At 39.3% G+C, this 17,795-nt stretch overlaps 1 pseudogene; it reads left to right on the forward strand.

The window, feature by feature from the left end:
• The window catches only part of LOC138077647 (antigen WC1.1-like), a 54,641-nt pseudogene that overhangs the window by 4,623 nt on the left and 32,223 nt on the right, over nt 1–17,795 (forward strand).

A 17,795-nucleotide genomic window follows, 5' to 3' on the forward strand; every position in this document is an offset into this window, starting at 1 on the left:
ATTGTCCACAGGGATTTTGGAGCCCAAGAAAATAAAATCTGTCACTACTTCCACTGTTTCCCCATTGAATTTAGTTCAGATGACCATTTCAAGTATTAAAAGCTGAGAAATATATTTCCAGCTCCCATTACTATTATTCCTGTCATTTTTCCCTTGAATTTGCAAAAGTTTTTGTCTCTCTCTCTATTTTTTTCTGTCTATTGTTTCCAGCTTTATTGGAAGGTAATCACCATATAATAAGATATAAGTGAAAGGTGTACAGTATGATGACTTGAAATACATATGTATATATTCTCCAGTGAAGACATACAGGTGTTCAAACAACACATGAAAAGATGCTGAGCACCATTAATTATCAGAGAAATGCAAATCAAAAGTACCATGAGGCATCACCTCACACCAGTCAGAATTGGCCATCAAAAATTCTATAAATGATAAATGCTGGGGATGGTGTGGAGAAAAGGGACTCAACCAAGAGCAAACTCATTGGAAATTATCTGGGAAACACTGAAGGCAAGAGGAGAAGGGTGCAGCAGAGGAGGAGCTGGTTAGATAGCATCATGATCACACATCATCTTGAATCTGAGCGAGCTTCAGGAGATAGTGGAGGACAGGTGAGCCTGCAGTGTGTCAGTCCATGAATTCACAAAGAGTTAGACATGACTTAGCAACTGAACAACAACAAATGACTGAATCACTTTGTTGTACAGAGGAAATACAACATTGTAAAGCAACTATACTCCAATAAAAATTAATTTTAAAAGGATACAAATGAACTTATTTACAAAACAGAAGCAGACTTACAGATATCCAAAACAACTTATGGTTACACAAGGGGAAATGTTGGGAGTTAGGGAGAGGGAGAAATCAGGAATTTGAAATTAACACACATGCACCTTACTATATATATGACAGATAGTCAACATGGCCCTACTGCACAGCACAGGGAAGTCTGATCAGTATTCTGTGATAAGCTAGGAGAGAAAAGAATCTAAAAAAGAATGAGTATATGTATTAAAATATATAACTGAGTCACTTTACTGCACACCTGGAACTAACACAACATTGTAAATCAGCTATACTCCAAAAATTAAGGTATTAAAAAAGAAATACATGTGTATTTTGAAACTATTAACATAATTAAGTTAGTTAACACATTGATCACATCATGTCACATAGTTACTGTGTGTATGTTATGAAAACTTTTAAGATTGACTTTATTAGTTATGATCAAATATACAATCAGTATTGTCAACTAAGATCATGACAACTGATTCCATCATTTCTTGGCAAAAAGATGGGGAAAAAGTGGAAACAGTGACAGATTTTATTTTCTTGGGCTCCAAAATCACAATAGATGGTGACTGAAGCTATGAAATCAAAAGATGTTTTCTCCTTGGAAGAAAAGCTATGGCAAATCTAGACAGCATATTAAAAAACAGAGAGATCACTTTACCAACAAAGCTCCCTATAATCAAATCTATGTCTTTTCCAATAGTCATGTATGGTTGTGAGAGCTGGACTGTAAAGAAGGTTGAGTGCTGAAGAAGTGATACTTTCAAACTGTGGTGCTGGAGAATACTCTTGAGAGTCCCTTGGACAGCGAGGAGATCAAGTCTGTCAATCCTAAAGGATATCAACCCTGAAAATTCATTGGAAGACTGATGCTGAAGCTCCAGTACTTTGGCCACCTGATATGAAGAGCCAATTCACTGGAAAAGACCCTGATGTTGGGAAAGACTGAGGGCAAGAGAAGAAAGGAGTGACAGAGGATGAGAGAGCTGGATGGCATCACCAACTCAATGGACATGAGTCTGAGCAAACTCCAGAAAATAGTGAAGGACAGGGAAGCCTGGTGTGCTGAAGTTCATGGGGTTGCAGAGAGTCAGACATGACTTGGTGACTAAACAACAACAATTGTCAACTACAGTCACATGTACGTTCAATCCCCAGGGCTTATCTATGTTTTAAGTAGACGTTTGTACCACCATCATCCTTTCCTCCCACTCCCACCTCTACCCAGACAACCACCAATCTCCTTATCTATGAATTTTTTTTTCTTTTTAGATTTCACATATAAATGAGATCAAACAGTATTTGCTTTTCTCTGTCTTACTTCTCTCACTTAGCATAATCCCTTCTTACATTAGTTATAAGTTGCTGTGCTACAAATTACTGAAAAACTTGGCATCTTAGCCCTCGTGATTAGAGCCTGTGCTCAGCAACAAGAGAAGCCACCAGCATGAGAGGCTCATGCACCACAATGAAGAGCAGCCTCCACTCTCTGTAACTAGAGGAAGTCTGTGAGTGGCAACAAAAACCCAGCACAGCCAAAAATAAATAAACAAAACAAAACAACAGCTTAAAGCAGCAAACATCTAGCACCTCATAATTTCCATGGACTAGGAATCAGCAAGGATTACCAGGGTCCTTTGACTCGTGTTGTCTCAGTGGTTCAATCATTTGAAGGTTCAACCAGGGATGGGTACCACTCACACCCACCTGGTTATTGGCAGCATTCAGACTTTAGGAGACTGTTTAACTGAGAGCCTCAGTCTCTTGCTGGCTGTTGCCAAGAGGCCTCCCTTGGTTCCTTGTCCTGAGGGTCTCCCCATACACAGCTCACAACGTGACAGCTGGCTTCATTAGAGCAAGAGAGAGAGAGAGAGAGAGAGAGAGAGAGAGAGAGAGAGAGAGAGAGAGAGAGAGAGAGAGTAAGTTCAGTTCAGTTCAGTTCAGTCACTCAGTCGTGTCCAACTCTTTGCGACTGCATGAATTGCAGCACGCCAGACCTCCCTGTCCTTCACAACTCCTGGAGTCTACCCAGGCCCATGTCCATTGAGTCAGTGATGCCATCCAGGCATCTCGTACTGTTGTCCCCTTCTCCTCCTGCACCCAATCCCTCACAGCATTAGGCTCTTTCCAATGAGTCAACTCTTCGCATGAGGTGGTCAAAGTATTGGAGTTTCAGCTTCAACATCAGTCCTTCCAAAGAACACCCAGAACTGATCTCCTTTAGGATGGACTGGTTGGATCATCTTGCAGTCCAAGGGACTCTCAAGAGTCTTCTCCAACATCACAGTTCAAAAGCATCAATTCTTCAGCACTCAGCTTTCTTCACCATCCAATTCTCACATCCATACATGACCACTGGAAAAACCGTAGCCTTGACTAGATGGACCTTTGTTGGCAAAGTAATGTCTCTGCTTTTCAATATGCTATCTAGGTTGGTCACAACTTTCCTTCCAAGGAGTAGGCATCTTTTAATTCCATGGCTGCAATCACCATCTGTAGTGATTTTGGAGCCCCCCAAAATAAAGTCTGACACTGTTTCCAATGTTTCCCAATCTATTTCCCATAAAGTGATGGGACCAGATGCCATGATCTTAGTTTTCTGAATGTTGAGCTTTAAGCCAACATTTTCAATCTCCTCCTTCACCTTCACCGAGGGGCTTTTTAGGTCCTCTTCACTTTCTGCCATAAGGGTGGTGTCGTCTGCATATCTGAGGTTATAGATATTTCTCCTGGCAATCTTGATTCCAGCTTGTGCTTCTTCCAGCCAGTGTTTCTCATGATGTACTCTGCATAGAAGTTAAATAAGCAGGGTGACAATATACAACCTTGACGGACTCCTTTTCCTATTTGGAACCAGTCTGTTGTTCCATGTCCAGTTCTAACTGTTGCTTCCTGACATGCATACAGATTTCTCAAGAGACAGGTCAGATGGTCTGGTATTTCCATCTCTTTCAGAATTTTCCACAGTTTATTGTGATCCACACAGTCAAAGGCTATGGCATAGTCAATAAAGCAGAAATAAAACAGAGAGTAAGATAGGTCTTCAAAGGGAAACCAGAGTCATCTTGAAGCCTAATCTCTTAAGTGACATCTCATCACTTTTGCCAAATTCCATTTGTTACATGCATGTTACTAGATACATTCGCATGTGGGGATTACACAAGGATGTGAACATCAGGTGACAGGAACTATCAGGACACTGTAGAGCCTGTTGCCTGAGCCCTCTGTTCCTGAGCTGGATGAGATGCTCCCTATGGACAGGGAAGGAGAGGGAGGATTCCTCCCTGGATCCCGGGCCATGAGCTGTAACTGAGATGGGGAAGCTGGGCCCTAGTAGACTTGAGCAGGGAGGGCAGCATCCAGAGTCTCTGAAGGCCTGTCCTCGGTGGTGTTCCTGGAGCTCGTTCTACAGGCTCCTGAGAAACACCTGGTGTCTCTCTTCCTGCTCCAGGTTCGGTGATGGCACATTGGGAACTTCGAGTTGGCCATGTGGGAATATTTATACCACAAAAGTCAGCAAATTCAGGGATTTATTTCCCCCTCAGAGATAAGTTTTGTTGTTGTTGTTGTTGTTGTTTTTAATACTTACCAGCACACCACTGCACTCTCTCTTAAAATCTCTCCTCTGTCCTGTGTCTGTGTCTCTCTTGCAGCTCTGGAGCTGAGGCTGAAGGATGGAGCCCACCGCTGTGAGGGGAGAGTGGAAGCGAAGTACAAAGGGGAATGGGGCACAGTGTATGCTGAGTACTGGCTCCTAGCAGGTGTAGAAGAGGTGTGCAGACAACTGGAATGTGGAGTTGCCATTGATGCTCCCAGAGGGTCTTATTTTGGACCAAGACTTGGCCCCATTTGGTTTTTATATGCTTCCTGCGAGAGTAGAGAGGATGAATCAACTTTGACTCTCTATAAGTGTGTCCATATTGATTTTAAAAACTATAATGACACCTTCTCTCATGACCAGGATATTGGAGCAGTCTGCTCAGGTAAGACCTGTCTGGTCTGGGAGGGGATTCCCAGCAGGAAACACCTCTGTCTCATTCACAGAATAACCATGAGGAAACCAGATCACATGTTTTAGAGCACCCTTGGGGGAAGACTGTGGTCACACTTGATTCTTAGAGCATTAGGTTTTCAAAGGTAAGTAAGGGTTTGGTTGGCCCTGGACAGTAAAAACTCCAGATCTGTGGACTGCTGGACCCTTCAGATCTCTCTGATGTGTCATAAGAGGCAGGGAGGTGAGGTCAAATGTTACAAACAGGTACAACTGCTGGTTTGGACTTTTATACAATGATGTGACAGATTAGTTTCATCATGATTATTTTTTATTCTATTGAGATGGCCAGTCAGGTTTGGCCACAAGAGAGGTCATAAGAGAGGGCAAGCATAGATTTTTACACTCTCTGGTCTTAGAGAAACAGAGTCACCAGGGGTATGAAGGGATCATATCAGGGAGGCTGCAAGGAGGTTGACTCAACAAAGCATGAGAAGCCAAAAGAGAGAGTGAAGACACATGGAGAAGTGACAACACCGGGGGTCAGGGTGCAACACAAGGAAAAGGTGTGAGGGGATGTCACTGGTGCATTTGAAGGTCCTAGGTCACAGTTAGGGCAAGCAGGAGGATTTGTGGCAGGAGCTAGTCTCATATCCTGGCCACCTCGGGGGGGAACTCACATTCTGTTTGTGGGGTTGTTGAAGGAGAAGCAAAATATGAAACTTGGAAATTAACAACACAGTAACTGAAGCATGTCAAGTGTAACAGTCAGTGAGGCTAATAGGACCTGAAGTGACTCATGAGGAGTGCTCAGTGCTAAGCGCATTGGATTGTGCCAAGGTGGAGACAGTAAAGATAGCAGTGAGACTAGGGTATGAGTAGGTGGTCGCAGTTTCCAGTTGTTATTACAATGGTGGAAGATCTAGATGCTTTACACATTAATCCCATCAGACCAGGTGGACTAGAGACAAAGTCAGATATCACAGTGAATTCCTAATGTAGGTAGTTGAGTCTTTAAAAATGGTCAGCCATCTGGTGGGTGAGACAGGGGGAGATGTGAGAGTATTGGCAGTACATTTCTAGCAGCTCATGGCTAATCAGCTCTTTTGGGGAAGATCACCAGAAAAGTGACTTTTCCAATCTCACCCTCAGCAGATCTTTGATGATACTAGTTGAGACCCCTAAGAAAAGAATTAGTTTCATTTTAATCTACTTTACTGAGGTATGACTGACATACAAAAAGCTGTATAGATTTAATGTATGCAACTTGGAACTTTGGGAGGTCAGTATATATCTGTGAAATCATTACCATGATCTATGCAAAAACCTATTCATCACTGCAAATGTTTTCTTCTGTTATTATTATTACTAAAACTAATTAGTTTCAAGGGGCATTTGAGTTTCAGATGGGAATTTTTTGTTTTAAGAAATCTGTTTTCTGGCATTTCAAGTAACATTTCTCTTGTCACCATGCCCTAATCATGGTTTCAACTGCAGCTCAACTTGTGGGAACAGTACATGGGTTTCCACCTTATTTTGACACATCAGCATCTGAGTAAAAATGCAGTGTGAGGCGCTGTAAGTTTAATGTCTCAATATTAATTTCAGTTAGGATATACTTTAAAATTAACAGGGTACTCTGGCATTTTAACCTTGATTATGGTTTTTACTCCCTAATGCTGCTCTAAGTTAGATTTTCACATGTTTATGAACGGTTCCAGTTTTCTTGTGTTAATCTCTTTGTCAGTTTCTTCCCTCTGGTCTATCCCTTCTATATTTTCAGAAACATGTTTTAGTGAAGGCAGGTCAAAGTGGTGACACAGGAGAAGTAAGAAGAGAATAGCATGTCTGTTCCAATTCTCTAATTGAAACTGAAGTCTTAGAGTTTCTTCTCAATTTTAGGAAAGTGGTGTGAAAGAGAATTTCACCCTCTTTATCAGATGTTGAAGGTGAAGTACTGTGTTTAGGATAAATCCAGAGTAGAAATTGTTTCTGAGCTCTGTGGAAGAGCTGACATTGGAGGACTGCAATTTTCTTAATGGGAACTTTTTAAGGAACTTCAGATTTTTTTCAGATTTTCCATTTTTTGTGCTTTCAAATATTGGTAGTTGTATTTTCAAGGGAAAACATGGCAAGGACCTAACAGAAGTAAAAGAGATTAAAAAAAAGAGGTGGCAGGAATACACAGAAGAACTAGACAAGAAAGGTCTTATTGAGCCAGATAACGATGATGATGTGGTCACTCACCTAGAGCCAGATATCCTGGAATCTGAAGTCAAGTGGGCCTTAGGAAGAATTAAGATGACAAAAGCTAGTGAAAGTGATGGAATTCCAGCTGAGCTAGTTCAAATCCTAAAAAGATGACGCTGTTAGAGTGCTGCACTCAATATGCCAGCAAATTTGGAAAACTCAGCAATGGAGTTTCACAGGACTGAAAAAGGTCAGTTTGTTTTCATTTCAATCCCAAAGATGGACAATGCCAAAGAAAGTTTAAAGTTCCACACAACTGCACTCATTTCACATGCTAGCAAGGTAATGCTCCAAATCCTTCAAGCTAGGCTTCAACTATATGTAAACTGAGAACTTCCAAATGTACACGCTGGATTTAGAAAAGGAAGAGGAACCAGAGATCATATTGCTGACATCTGTTGGATCATAGAAAAAGAAAGAGAATTTCAGAAAAAAAAAATCTACTTCTGCTTCATTGACTATGCTAAATCTTTTGACTGTGTGCATCACAACAAACTGTAGAAAATTTTAAAAAGGTGGGAATACCAGACTACCTAACCTGTCAAGAAGCAACAGTTAGAACCAAACATGGAGCAATGGACTGGTTCAACACAGGAAAAGGAGTATGACAAGGCTGTATGTTGTCACCCTGCTTATTTAATTTATATGCAGAGTACATCATGTGAGATGCTGGGCTGGATGAAGCACAAGCTGGAATCAAGATTTTCAGGAGAAATATCAACAACCTCAGATATGCATATGTTATCACTCTAGTGACAGAAAGTGAAGAGGAACTAAGGAACCTCTTGATGAAGAGGAAAGGAGAGTGAGAAAGCTGACTTAAAACTCAACATTCAAAAACTAAGATCAGTCTGTGGTCACACAACTCTGAACATGCCCGATATTGTTAAAAAACTAAGATCATGGCACCCAGTCCCATCACTTCATGCCAAATGTGCAGTGCTAAGTTGCTTCAGTTGTGTCCAACTTTGTGCAGCCCTATGGGCTGTAGCCTGCCAGGCTCCTCTGTTCATGGGACTTTCCAGGCAAGAATACTGAAGTGGGTTTCCATTTTCTCCTCCAGGGAATCTTCCCAGGATGGAAGGGAATCGAACCCACATCTCTTATGTCTATCTGAACTGATAGACTAGCATCACTTGGGAAGCAAAGATATGGGGGAGAAATGGAAACAGTGGGAGATTCTATTTTCTTGGGCTCCAAAAGCACTGCAGATGGTGACTTTAATGATGAAATTAAAAGATGCTTGCTCATTGGAAGAAAAGCTATGATAAACCTAGACAGCATATTAAAAAGCAGAAACATCACTTTGCTGACAAAGGTCAAAGCTATGTTTTTTCCAGTAGTCTGGTATGGATGTGAGAGTTGGACCATAAGGAAGATTGAGCACCAAAGAACTGATGTGTTTGAACTGTGGTGCTGGATAAGACTTTTGAGAATCCCTTGGACAACAAGGAGATCAAACCAGTCAGTCCTAAAGGAAACCAACCTTGAAGATTCATTGAAAGGACTGATGCTGAAGCTGAAGTTCCAATAGTTTGACCACCTGATGTGAGGAGCCAACTCATTGGAATAGACCCTGACGCTGGGAAAGATTGAGATGAGACCAGGAGGAGAAGGGGGGCAACAGAGGACGAGATGGTTGGATGGCATCACTGACTCAATGGATATAAATTTGAGCAAACTCCAGAAGATAGAGAAAGTCAGGGAAGCCTTGGGTGCTGCAGTCCACAGGGTAACAGAGTTGGGTACGACTTAGTGACTGAACAACAATGTATATTTTAAATATCGGTAAGATCCCCTTTCATTCTTGGTGTTGTTAAATTTGTGTTCTCTTAGTTTTTCTTGATAGAATTTTTTGCTAGAGGATTATCAGTTTCATTAGCCTTTCAAAAAGAATTACCAGTTGACTTTGCTGATTTTCTTTATTGTTTATGTTTCCTATTTCATTGATTTCTATTAGTTTTTGTTCTTCTCGTTTGGTTTCGATTTGCTGTATTTTTATAGATTCTTGAGGTGGAATCTTAGATCATTTGCTCTCAGTTTTCTTTTCTTTTCTAATGTAAGCCTCAAGGAAGCATAAAGGCTGTAAATTTTCCTCTAAACACCATTTCAGTTGCTTCATACTGATTTTGAAACTATATAATTTCTTTTGTATTTTATCATCATGAAATGTTCTTTTCTCTCTGAATATATTCTTTATCCTATAGGCTTACTTTATATAATATTAATATAGATAATGCAGTTTTCTCTGATCAGTGTTTGCATGGTATATCTTTGTGACCCTATGTTTCTGTGTTTATACAGTGTATGATTTTGTCTTACTTTATCTAGTCTGATCATCTTGCTTTTAGTTGGATTGTTTAAATAATTTAAATTAACGTAATTATTTATATACTTGTGTTTAAGTTTACTAGCTTGCTGTTTGTTTTATGCTTTTTTCCCCTATTTTAATCTTTAATTGAGCATTTTAATACTCTATTTTATGTACTCTGTTGGTTTATTGGCTATATCTCTTTTTGCAGAGCTTATCATAATGTTGAAAATATTTCTCTTTAATCACATTTTTCTTTAGATATCATGTCACTTAATATATAATTAAGACCTTATTATAGTATAATTCTATTTCACTGTTCTTGTTATTTATGTTACTGTTGTCATATATTCTACTTATAAATATGTATGATTTTAATACAAATTGTTATTTTTGTCTTAAATATTGTAGTATTTTAAAAATGAGAAGAAGTTTTAAAAATATTTACTTGCAGAATTATCATTTAACACAGTTCTTATAGCTTTGGGTAGATCCAAGCTTTCATTTATTATCACTTTCCTTTAACTTTTAGACCTTTAGATAACATTTTTGTGTAGTGTATGTCTGATAGCCTCATATTGTATCATCTGTTATTCATCTGAAAACACTTTAATTTTCTTTCAGGTTTGAATGTTATTTTCAAAAGTATCTGAATTCTGTGTTAATATTTGCCCCCCGCCGAGTACTCTAAAGATGTTTTTGCATAATTATCTGGCTTGCATTACTTCAAACAAGAAGCCAGTAATACTTAGCGTTGTTCCCCTATATATAGTGTGTCAAAATTTCCTGGCTGCTGTTAAGAGTTATTTTTGCTTATGAATGGATTTCAGCAATATATTATCAAGTGCCTTAGGTAGTTTTATTTAGTTTATCTTCTTTGAGGTTTGTTTAGCCTCTTGGATCAGTGGGTTTATAGCTTCATTAAATTTGGAAAACTTTCATCTATCATTAAATTTTTTTTTTCTACTTATCCCTTATTCTAAATCTCCAAATAACATATTTTACATGGTTTGATATTATCCTTCATGATACTAATTTCTACTCATATTTTTCTCTCTCTAATTCAATGTGGATGGTCAATTGCTATGTTGAATTTCCAATTCTTTTATTCTGCAATGTCTTGTCTCTTGTTAAATTAATCCAGACAATTTTTCATTCCAGATATTGTATTTTACTTTAGAAGCTCCATTTGCTTATTTTTTCTCTACTTTGTTTTTATGCCTCAGTAGGTATATTTATATTAGAGGTTTAAAGAACTTATCAGCCAATTAAATCATCTCTGTAATTTCTGAATTTGCTTTTAATGATTGCTCATTTAAAATTTTTTATGCATTATATTTTTCTTCTTTGGAAGTCTAGTTTTTTGACTGGATTCAGGCATTACTAGGTAGTCTTTTACCAGAAAGAACTCTAGCAATAAATAATCAGAATATACTCAGAAACAAGGGAATTTATAAAGTTAAATAATTGATTCCCTTTTATTCTTTTCAAAATATGTTCCTTGGATGACTAGTGATACATTGTCATTTTGGTTTCCCTCCTAAGCTTCAAAACTTTTTATGATCTCACCTTACTTGCCACAAACCCCACCTATATACCTACCCTTCACTTCTATAGCAGTTGCTTCCCTTTTTGACAAACCCATCTTTAAATCAATTAACATTTGTATATTTAAGATCATGTTAACTTGTGTGAAGCAGGAGAAATGACAAAATCCAGGGTTAGGTGATAGATAGGAGGAGCAGAGGGTGATGAAATATGCTAAAAACTGATTCAACTAATATTTTCCCTAAATATTTATGTGTCTTATCAGTATTGAGGCTTACACAACTTCAGTTCAGCCGCTCAGTCATGTCCGACTCTTTGCAACCCCACGGACTGCAGCATGCCAGGCTTTCCTGTCCATCACCAACTCCCAGAGTTTACTCATGGCCATTGAGTTGGTGATGCCACCCAACCATCTCATTCTCTGTCATCCCCTTCTCCTCCTGCCTTCAATCTTTTCCAGCATCAGGGTCTTTTCCAATAAGTCAGTTCTTCACATCATGTGGCCAAAGTATGGGAGTTTCAGCTTCAGCATCAGTCCTTCCAATGAACACCCAGGACTGATCTCCTTTAGGATGGACTGGTTGGATCCCCTTGCAGTCCAAGGGACTCTCAAGAGTCTTCTCCAACACCACAGTTCAAAAGCATCAATTCTTTGGTGCTCAGCTTTCTTTCTAGTCCAACTCTCACATCCATACATGACTATTTGATAACCTATGCTGCTACTGCTAAGTCACTTCAGTCGTGTCTGATTCTGTGTGATCCCAGAGACAGCAGCTCACCAGGCCCCTCCGTCCCTGGGATTCTCCAGGTAAGAACATTGGAGTGGGTTGCCATTTCCTTCTCTAATGCATGAAAGTGAAAAGTGAAAGGGAAGTCACTCACTCGTGTCCAACTCTTAGCGACCTCATAGACTGCAGCCTACCAGCCTCCTCCATCCATGGGATTTTCCACGCAAGAGTACTGGAGTGGGTTGCCACTGCCTTTGTCAGCAAAGTAATGTCTCTGCTTTTTAATATGCTGTCTAGATTGGTCATAGCTTTTCTTCCAAGGAGCAAACATCTTTTAGTTCCATGGCTGTAGTCATCATCTACAGTGATTTTGGAGCCCCCCAAAATAAAGTCTGTCACTGTTTCCATTGTTTTCCCTTCTATTTGCCATGAAGTGATGGGACTGAATGCCATGATCTTAGTTTTCTCCAACTGGGAGCTCTCCAAATAATGGCTTGCTTACTCTCTACTTTCATCTTCTACCTTTTTTTTTTTATGTCAGTTTCTTTTACAATTATAAAATGTTGAATACACTAAACCTGCATGAAGGAAAATTAAAAAGACACAAATAATTGGAAAATCATTCTGTGCTAATAGATTGAAAGAATTAATATTGCTAAAATGTCTATACTGCTCAAAGTAATCTATAGACTTGATGCAATCCCTATAAAAATCTCAATAGGATTCAGTATATAAATGGAGAAAAGCCTCAGAATATGAGTGTGTCATTTAGTTTTCATGCATTTATGAATTTTTCCTGTTTTCTTTTCATTCTTGATTTCTAGCTACCATTATGGTCAGCAAAGACACTTGGAATTATTTTGATATTCTTAAATTTTCTGAGACTTGTTTGTGATCTAGCATGTCCTGGAGAATATTTCATGTGTCACTGAGAAGAATGTCTATTTTTCTATACATTGGGTAAAAATGTACTCCATGGGTCAGTGTATTGGGTCAATGGGCACTATGCGTCTGGTAATGCCATTTAGCCTATCATGTTGCCCTGTTCTGTTGCTTTCTTATTGATTTTCTGTCTGAATGATCCATCCATTATAAACAGTGGGATATTTTTGTATTGCTTTTATTTCTCCCTAAGATCTGTCAATGTTGGCTTTGTTTATTTACATTTTTTGATGTTGGGGGCATATATTGAATATATATGTAATAGCATGGGTTATCAATTCTTGTTGAACTATTTAATCATTATGTCTCCTGTAATGGTTTTGGCTTAACTTCTCTTTGGCCTGACTTTGCTTTCTTTTGATTACTATTTGCATGGAATCTCTTTCTCTACCTCTTCACTTTCATCCTATGTGTGTCATGAAATCTAAAGTATGTAGTTGGGTCTTGTTTTTTAATCTACTCAGGCCACTCATCATTTTTCATTTGGAAGGTTTAATACATTTACATTTAAAATCATTATTGAAAGGTCAGGACTTGTTGTTACTACTTTGTTCATTGTTTTCTGTCTGTTTTGTAGTTCTCTTGTTCTTCTCTTCTGTTGCTTTCTTTGTGAAGTGACTTTTCATAGTGGTATGCTCTGACTCTTCTCTCCTTATCTTGTTATCCTCTATACTTTTAATTGTGGTTACCTGGGAACTTGCATCAAGCAATTGATAGCTATAATAGTCGATAACTAAAGTTAAGTACAATTAAGGTAACAAATTAAATTTGATAGCTAATGGAAACTCTGTATTTTACTATCTCCACAATACTTTATATCATTGACGTCAGATTTTATTTCTTTACATATTCTTTTTCCGGGCTTCCCTGGTGGCTCAGAGGCTAAAGCGTCTGACTCCAATGCAGGAGACCCGGGTTCGATCCCTGGGTCGGAAAGATCCTCTGGAGAAGGAAATGGCAACCCACTCCAGTATTCTTGCCTGGAGACTCTCATGGACAGAGGAGCCTGGTAGGCTACAGTCCACGGGTTTGCAGAGTCGGACATGACTGAGCGACTTCACTTTCACTTTTCATTCTTTTTCCACCAGCAAATTTCTGTGATTATAGTTATTCTTGCTGTGTTTGACTTTTGATTTACAAAACATGGTTAAAATCACGTGCTGAGACTACAGTATATCAATATTCTGTACTTCTCTTCATATTTATCTTTACTAATAAGAGGCAAGACGAGTGGTGATGAAACCCCTCAGTTTTTGCTTTTTGAAAATTAAAAAAAAAATCTCTTTTCATTTTTAAAGGACAGTTTGCTAGATAAAGAGTTGATTATTGGCAGATTTTTTTCACTAAATGCTTTGTATACGTTACCCTGCTCACTTTGGTCAGCAAGATTTCTGCTGAGAAATCTGCTTTATGATAGAAACTCCCTTATATGTAACAAGTCATTTTTCTTTTAATGCTTTCAAAATTATCTTTGTGTTTGAATTTTGATAATTTAATTATAGCAAGTCTTGGTTCTACCTACCTATGAACTTTTGAGCTTCATAAATCAAGTTGTCCTTTTTGTCTCTGAGCTTACTTAACAGAACAGACTCATCTTTTTCTTCATTTAGGTCATCTAAGAAATTCTTGGAATATTTTGTCATCAAAAATTATCAGAAAAATAAAATTTGTTACTTTAAAAGTAGATTAGTTATTATGTCAGTATTTCTTCTCTTGAGCCATTATCTGTCTACAGGTTGGCATGCATTAATGGCTCCAGCCTATACAATTTTCTGTATGCCAAGCCACTTGAGGAGTGGCTCGTGGGGGAAAAATCTGATTAGACTAGTAGCAGAAAGTCTCAGAAAAGCTTTCTAACTTTGTCTAAAGGATAGATCTCTATACTCTCATAGCCATTTTGCTCTGGTTTGGTTCTGTTCTTCATGTCTCTATACTCAAGTTTGAGTGCCACACATTATACATAATTTTCTTGGGCTCTGTAGATCCCAGGCTCCTAAATGAGAAACTTCTCCAACCAAAATTAAATCTATGTTCCTGGTATTCAGCCATTAAAGATGATCTGCCTTGGTCCCTGTAGTTTCCTGGACCTTAGATAAGGAATTCACATCTCTAACCAACCTCAAAGTATACCTTGCTGGGATCCACTCATTCCAAATTGACCCTGCTTCTGGGTTTCTCTTTAGAAACTTGGTCATGAAAATGCAACTCTGACACTAACTGTTAAATTCTCAGTTTGTGCTCAACTCCTGGAAAGTTTTCACACCATTGCCTGTGACATATTGTTTTCAGTTTGCAAGCAAGGAAAATGAACGCTCACTGTGTTTGTCATTATTTTTATCTTAGGATCTGTGCATCTGTTTGGAGGGGATAGACCCTGCTCAGGGCGTGTAGAAGTACATTCTGGAAAAGAATGGATCCCAGTGTCTGATGGGAATTTCACACTCCCCACTGCCCAGGTCATCTGTGCAGAGCTGGGATGCGGCAAGGCTGTGTCTGTCCTGAAACACATGCCCTTCAGAGAGTCTGATGGCCAGGTCTGGGCTGAAGAGTTCAGGTGTGAAGGGGAGGAGCCTGAGCTCTGGGTCTGCCCCAGAGTGCCCTGTCCAGGGGGCACGTGTCACCAGAGTGGAGCTGTTCAGGTTGCCTGTTCAGGTGAGATGTAGATCAGGACTAACCTCCCTGCACTCTCTGTTGGGGGTAAGAAAATCATGAGATTTTGCTGAAATCCTGTCTTCTTCTAGCAGCGTACTCGGAATTGCGGCTCATGACAAACGGCTCCTCTCAGTGTGAGGGGCAGGTGGAGATGAACATTTCTGGACAATGGAGAGCGCTGTGTGCCTCCCACTGGACTCTGGCCAATGCCAATGTGGTCTGTCGACAGCTTGGCTGTGGAGTTGCCATCTCCACCCCCAGAGGACCACACTTGGTGGGCAGAGATGACCAGATCTCAGCAGTCCGATTTCACTGTTTGGGGACTGAGTCTTTCCTGTGGAGTTGTCCTGTGACTGCCCTGGGTAGTTCTGACTGTTCCCATGGCAACATGGCCTCTGTGACCTGCTCAGGTGAGAGAAAGGGAAGGGCTGTTGGTACACATGACGCTCTTGGAGTGATATGTCTCCAATAGCAGAGAGTGATGGAAAACTGACTTCAAAAGTTAGATATTTCATGATGAAATACAGGTTTTGTCATTATTCATTCATGTTTCAGATCAGGGCAAGAAGCATAAAGGAGAATACATATTTTAAGTAAACATAGCTATTTAAGTATAATCATAGTGAACAATGTATATGCAAAAAGGGTATACCTCAGTCAGGAATTTTCCTCCATTAAACCATGTGAGAATTTCTATACCCGTCAGATTCCTTTACCTGATAACCTCAGTGTGTATTTCTTAAGACATTCATTCAAATTCAGGAAATTTCAATTTTCACACAACATTATTAACTATTTTGAAATACACCTGAACTTGAAATTGTTTTGTTTTGAAGTTATAGTAGAAAGGTTTAACTACAAATTCAGTATTTTTAATAAATCAGAATTATTCAGATTTTCTATTCATCCATATGTCATTTCAAATGGAACTATTCAAAGAAATTTTCTACTTCAGCTAATTGTGTAAAAGTCTTGGCAAAGAGGGAGTGATGTCAGCATCATGGTGGTTTGCTTCCTTCCTATTTGCTTCTTTTTTTTAACAACTAATTAACCGTACATCCATGATTAAAAGTCCCTCTGTGAAAGTTGTTGGATCCCATAACTAATATCAAAGAACCAGGAAGATGGTCACTCACCTGGGCATCCAGTAATAGGCGGGTAGACATTGGTAGAGACTGGAGCCAGCAGGAGTAGTGAAGTAGTCCCAGCACCCTGGGCCATGGTCAGGGAAAACATGGAGAAATGTGGTGAGTGCTCATTTGGTCGAATACCTATAGAAATTGTTAGAAGTCCAGGATTCCTGAAGGGAGATTTCATTACTCTGTTGGAGCCAAAAAAGTAAGTTTGAATTATTGGAGAGGATTAAAGGATTTTGCCAGTGCTGCTCCTTACCCTAAGGTGACACAGCATAAATTTGAACTAGCTGGTGGGGCCTCTCTCATGGGCGAAAGGGAAAGTAGTGAGCTAGTGCCCACTTGATATTGCTGGGGAAACCAGTTTCCCTCCAGCAGCACCCAGAGTTCTGGGGCTGAACCTCCGTGACTGAGGGGAGAGAGGAAATATGAAAGATCATTAAGAAGGTCAAAAAGTGTAAAAGGGATGCAGTTCCTGCGACTACACTCAGGGCTACAGCAGGAAGCCCATCCACAAGCCTCTAGGAGAATGTCACCCAAAGATCTCTCTCCCTGGGCCCATAGGTACTCCAAGTCCCTGGGGGTAGTAAGTCTTTAGGAAATCATCTTTACTGCCACCTTTCTGACAGTTGTTTTTGTGTGTTTCCAAGTATGGAGATGAATGCAAACTCCAGTAAATGGAGTGATCTCCAAAAACAGATGAGGGTCTGTGGCAGGGAGGTAACCACAGGCCAGGCTTCAGCTGTAGCACAACATTCTGCAAAACAAAAGAGAGGTTTCCAACAGCCTGCTGAGTTTTAAGGACCAAAGAAGACATGAAAGCTTAAGGTATTTTCCATAAGAGGAAGCAAGAAATGTAGAGTGAGTCTATACAAGGTCAAGAACAGTATATACCACCTGAAGGTAATCAGTAAAGATTTAATGTGGTGTCTGCTATATCTAAAGCAAAAGCAGCAATGCAAAATTTCAAGGAACTTGAATTAAAGAAAGTTGTCCTCACCAAAGAGTAACAGTAACTTTTCAAAACTGACAAAGACACATGTCAATGACATGGATCATCGCAATCTAGCTTATAAAGAATCCAACACAGCTGTTTTGAGAAAACTGAATGAGCTGTAAGAAAAGACAGAAAGGCAATTCAGTGAAATCAGGGAAACAATAGATGAAAAAACGAGAAGTTTAACAAAGCGAAGTCCTAAAAAGAACCAAACGGAAATTCTGGTGCTGAAAAGTTTAATATTGAAATGGGGAAAAATGCAACAGATAGCATCTACAACAAGTAGATCAAATTAAAGATAGAATCAGTGGTTAAAAATGAGTAAAAAAGGAAGAATATATCCTATATGATTTATGTGTCTACACTAACATAAAAATATCTAGGAGAGGAGAGGGAGAGGGTGGGAAAAAATGTATTTAAATGAACAATTTCTAACTCGGGGAGAGGC

This window comes from Capricornis sumatraensis, chromosome 4 (assembly GCF_032405125.1).
Source record: "Capricornis sumatraensis isolate serow.1 chromosome 4, serow.2, whole genome shotgun sequence".
Lineage (NCBI taxonomy): Eukaryota > Metazoa > Chordata > Mammalia > Artiodactyla > Bovidae > Capricornis > Capricornis sumatraensis.